Genomic DNA, 5807 nt, shown 5'->3' on the forward strand with positions numbered 1-5807 from the left:
GGTGGTTCAAAACCAGTGCTCCTGTCAAAAGCAATCTCTGAAAAAGGGAGAAAAAAGGAACCCATAGACCCTCCCCCCAAGTATCCTTCTTCTGGTTTGTGCTGTTACTCATTGCACACTCCTTCAGAGGGATTTTTCCCTTTTAAGTGCAGGCCCAGTGCTGTTTGCACTGTAAAAGATGGAGCAGCTGCTTTAAACACCATTCACTAATGCGCTGGCCCCAGTACAGCAGTTAGTTTGTATCTACCCTGGGGCAGCAGCCCATAGCCCCTGTCTGCACCCAGCTCACCCTGTTGAAAGGGCACTGTGAAGCAAACAGGGACAGTGCGCCTTATCTGTAATACAAGCCCTAATTATCATTTTACCTGTGTATTAGGCAGACAGAGGAATGCTGAAGTTTGCATGTTATGGGTAAACCTTTATTTCATTAACACGAACACAAAAGTCCATTCATAAAAATATATTTATTATCACCAAGAAATAAAAACAAGAAAAGTGAAAATCATTTGAATTTGATCCTGCTAACATGTTTTTGAAAGGTAATTTACAGCTGGAACAACATTTAAATATAAAGGACAGAGGTCAGGTCATCATTGAAACTTAATAAGGATTACCACAAATATTCTATAAATAGCAATAACTTAAAAATAATTAAAAAGTTATTTTACCAAAAATATAATATTTACATTACATACATTGACATTCATCAATATGGAAAGTGCGGGAATATTCACAAATGTGATGGTTATAACTAACTATTTTGGCCCTAACACAAAATACACAAGCGTACATAATAATAATGGGTAATATTCCGTAGACAAGCTGGAGCATAATGTTTCCAGCAGAAAGTAATGTCACGGAGGTGTGTTCTATCCAGCAGGAAGTGATGTCATGACATGGGTAAAGATATCACAGTACAGTACACTCTAAGCTGCTGCTGATAGATGATCGCTGAGAAAGCCTATCATAGAGTCTCAGTTCAGTTCCAAGTGATTGACGTAGTCCTGGACCCAGGTACTTTCTGGGTTGGCACACACCTGCCGCCCCCTTCTGGTGATTAATCTGTGGAAGTAAGAAAAGAATTAATGAGAGTCATGAACAGTAAAATAGCTGAACAAAATAAATAACAGTGTGTTAGAAGCTCAGACAACAGCCTTAGTCTCACCGCCGTACAAGCTCAGAGAATATCACTTTATTCTCAGCACCAGCCCACTATGAGCTCACATGGGGCCATATTTACAAGAAAGTGGCACATCAGCTTTGATGCATCACATTACTTGTGCCCCCCACACTCCTCCTAACGACACCATGGGTGCGCCGTATTTACAATACGGCGCGCCATGGTGATTTGTGCCACAATAGCATCATAATATACGACACTATTGTGGCGCTTTGCTTGGCACTAGTGAAGCAAAACACTAGGGAAGCCCATAGGCTACTATGGGCCCACCACCTTAACGCCTGCCACGAGCAGGCATTAAAAATGACTGAAAAAATGTTGCAATGAAATCTTGTAGATTTTCCTGCACCATTTTATGCGGCTTCCCTGTGTGGGAACACCCCCCTTGCATACATTATGCCGGGCACAGGCATAATGTGGTGCCAGGGGTTACAAAGTGGTGCAATGCTAATGAAGCATTATGGCCTCCTTAATGCCACATTAGCGTAAAATAAATTATGTTAGTGTGGCGCATGATATCACACTACGCAGAGTACAATTCTCTATTGCATCAGAGACTATCACAGTACTCCCATTACCACGCCACTAAGACATCAGATAATATTACCCTATCCTCTATTATTACATCAGATTTTATGATTGTATACTGAGCACCACGCCGATAACCAGTACCACTCCTCTGTCACTTCAGAGCATATCACGTAATCCTACACACCACCCACTATGGAATCAGAGATTATCACCGCATTCTCAGTACCACTAAACTACTCGCTCAAGGAATATCATAGTACACCCAGGGTCACTCCCCTGTGATATCATAGACTGTAATTTTATACCCTGTACAATTCCACCATTACATCTGATAACACCTCAGTATCCTCGTGCCAGCTCAGTATGACAGTGGAGGCTACTGCATCTGTGTCTTGTTAGTTTCACGGTGCTATGACAACAGAAGACATTGCTGTCTTCAGGGCCACTCCACTAATCATATCAGAGTCATCGTTCTGTGTCACTAAACAATTTCTCTGGGCTGGCCTGTCGAGGACTGCCCTTTTCTTTAGAGTGGGTAAAAAAAGTCACAAGGGGGCTGGTGCCCTCCAGAGGCCTCGGCTCCCTGCAGAGTGATAAATATGCATTAAAAAGTTCGATTTTCGCCTAGAAGAAAGGCCATCGCGCAACCACTGATTATAATGGACAGCAGGTCAACTGCTCCAACAGGTTGCTGGGAAGGTTCAATCTTAAGGTCGAGTCTTTCTGGGAAGAAGGAGGGCCGGTGAGACTTTTAGAATCTGCTGTGAAGGTCAGACAGGACCCTGAAGGCGCCTCAACACATACTTGCCAAGGCCTGTCTACCTTGATACCAAAGCTCACAAGGTAACACGTATTTCCCTCCCTAGATCTATTCTGGTAGATAGTTGGGTACAGGTGCTTTCAGTCGGGTATAGTAATGTATTTTAAAATTGTTGGAAAATGTGAAGCTGTGCTCACACCGCCCTAGTCTTACGACCAAGAGACGCCCCCGTGCGTAGTAGGAAAGATTAGAGGACGGTGTGTCTCCAAAGTGTGACTACTGAGCAGGCTTTGAGAGTGAGTTTGTGGCGCATCTGATTTTATGTAAAACGAGAACACGCAGCTCCCAAGTATGGCCACCTGGTGGCAGCAGATGGACGTGTACTTTAGAAGAGGCGGACTATTGATGAGATAGGATGAGAGTGATTTCGGCCTCGACGTGAACTCTCTGAGGAAACAGCTCAGGCTTATCAAAAAGGAAGGTGCGTCTAAAAACGCGATGGCTACAGGGATTATGTTGAGTGGAATTTAGAGGATGAAACAAGCTCCTTCCGCTCTTCAGTAAAAGAATTAAATCATTTGTTGGGAGTCTTTTGTAGGTCTGCCACTTTTCTCAAAGGAATATACCAGTCATTTGTTCACGATGTCAGATTCAGAAAAGGCTCAAGAGTTGCTACTTGAAACATATATTTACTCTGTATTCGTTTTTTTGGCAGGGCAATTCTGTCTTTGTTTGCTTTAATAATTATGTGGAAAAATCAATACACCTGTAAAATACATTTTAGGTGTTCTTTGGTGTTTTTTTTTCCTGTTTAAATTACAAATACAGTTTAAATGGAAAAAACACCTTGTTTGCATATTTTACCAGTTTGTTTTACTAGCCTTGGAATACAAACACTGTGCCGGTGAAAATACTGACCAGGTGGCAACCTTAGGGCCAGATGTAGCAAGGCATTAGCGCCTCGCAAACGGCGAAAAACACCGCTTGCGAGGCGCTAATGCCCACACACGATGCAGAAACACATTTTGCGAGTAGGAACCATTTCCCTTCCTATTTGCGACTCACACCGCAATGTAAGTTGATTTGCGACCGCAAAAGCGGTTGCAAATCAACTCGCAGTTACCATCCACTTGAAGTGGATGGTAACTCATTCGCACACCCCTTCCCCTTTGTGAATGATCCCAAAATTATTTTTTCAGAGCAGGCAGTGGTCCTTTGGACCACTGCCTACTCTGAAAAAAAACGAAACAAAAGGTTTCGGTATTTTTTTCTATTTGCAGCTCGTTTTCCTTTAAGGAAAACGGGCTGCAGATAGAAAAAAAAAACTGCTTTATTTAAAAGCAGTCACGGACATGGTGGTCTGCTGTCTCCAGCAGGCCACCATCCCCGTGAGTGCCTAGACTCGCTATGGGGTCGCAAACTGCAACCCACCTCATTAATATTAATGAGGTGGGTCTTTGCGACCCCATAGCGAGTCGCAGAAGGTGTCTGAGACACCTTTCTGCATAGCAAATTGCAAGTCGCAATTTGCTGTCTACCTACATCTGGCCCTTAGTGTTTGAGGTGGTTTGATCCTGTGGTCTGATGGTGGTTTGCATTTGTAACTGTAGTAGGCGTGGAGAGTGCGTTTAGGATAATTCACTGATCTTTTAATGTTTATCATACAATAAAATATTAAATTGCTGGCTCATCTCTGGAAAAGCGAAGTGCTTTTTAGTAAGGTTGCAGGAATATCCCTGAATTGAAATGCAATGGTGAAGGCAGAAAGCTGTGGATCAACATTCTAGCATTTGGAAGCAGGTAAGTGATACCTCAACGGTTGTTCTAGGGCTTCCCATTTATAAAGGATTATGTTAGGACATCTAAAACATGTCTCACAGGGAGGCTTAGATAAAATGGCGTCTGCCAACATTGGCTCCAACCAGATTGAGCAGAGCAGAGCGAGAGAAAAAACGGCGAAGAAGAAACTATAGAACTTACATCACAGCTGGCTTGGAGCACTGGCTGCTGGTGAAATAATAATCCTGGACATAGCTCTGTGGGATCTTCCGGGAGGCTTAGGAGAAGCAGCAGGAGGTAGGGACATCTGCACCAACTAAAGAAAAGGGAAAGGAATGTAAACCATGGAAGACATTGAACTACTTGTTGCAAGTATTGATTTGACCACATCTTATCATCCTAAGCTACAAATAAACAAACGAATACATGCAGTTACCACCAGCTTCTACTGGGTAACCTCGTGCCCAGGCTGTCTTTTCACTTTGAATCCTCCCTGCACAGAACAGTCCAACTCTTAAGGCTTGATGCTAGCTCATTCACCTTTGGGCTTCTAGGCTCTAAGTGATGCAAAACAAAGCTCTTGTAATTAACATAAAACCATACAGCCCCACCACTGCTGCTCTAGGGGATCAGCTACTCGCATCAACTTAACATCTTCAACATCAATCACAAAGCTCTTTATGAAAATGGATGTTCTTATCTCCGCGTAAGGACCGCCAGCTCCTTTCCTTATTGGCTGCTCAGCTCTTCCAGCACTGCTCTCGTAGAAATGTCAAGATTCGAACAGTATTGGCTGACAAAATGTTTCACCCCTTACCCACACTCTTTGGACTCCCAGTGCTCTAGTGGGTAAAAATGCATCCTTTGGTTCAGAAAATAACTCGAAAACTACCTGTTCCCCTATAGTTTACTCTTCCCCTGCTCCCTCTTCCTCCCCCTGCACTCTCTTTTGCCCACACTCTATGAGGCAGCTCTGCATGAGAATATTAATAATTAAAAAATAAACAAATAAGTATGGTAGGAACAGGACTCACGGGGAGCAGCTCGAACCTCAGAACAGAAGGCGACCAGGAGGAGAGCAGAGACAGCAGCCAGGGAGATCTTCATGTCAGCTTCAGGTCTGGAACTGAGCTCTCTGTAGAACTTGGTCAGTGAGTGAGCTTTGGGCTGACTGATCTCCCTGTCTAACCCTCTGTATTTATTGACAGAAAAACTGTTTCCTGAAAAGGTGGAATTTACGGGGGATGAGAGGGAAGATTTAAGAGAGGAAACACACAAATGATGTGATGGTGGAAACTCAGCAGAGTGGAGAGAGCTAAAACTGGCACCTTGAACAATGCAGGAAATCCGATTTTAGCGCCTCTTGTTTATCAAACCCCCATGTCTGGCTCAATCTGCAAATCCACGCAAAGAGCCAGAGAAAGACAGGAAATGACGAGGAAATAGTACACACTTATTCTCGGAGTTTCTGTGTCTCCAAATGCAGAAGTGCTGGTATCTGGGTCTTTCCCTGTTGGAGAATTTGCCCTCCAAAGCCTATTGTGCTTCTTTTCAATA

The 5807-nt window shown here is 43.5% G+C and overlaps 1 pseudogene; it reads right to left on the bottom strand.

Annotated features, from left to right (window-relative positions):
• Positions 1-524: 524 nt before the first annotated feature.
• Positions 525-5402, bottom strand: LOC138286758 (C-C motif chemokine 4 homolog; annotated as a pseudogene).
• Between the last annotated feature and the right edge of the window lie 405 nt (positions 5403-5807).

This window comes from Pleurodeles waltl, chromosome 3_2 (assembly GCF_031143425.1).
Source record: "Pleurodeles waltl isolate 20211129_DDA chromosome 3_2, aPleWal1.hap1.20221129, whole genome shotgun sequence".
Lineage (NCBI taxonomy): Eukaryota > Metazoa > Chordata > Amphibia > Caudata > Salamandridae > Pleurodeles > Pleurodeles waltl.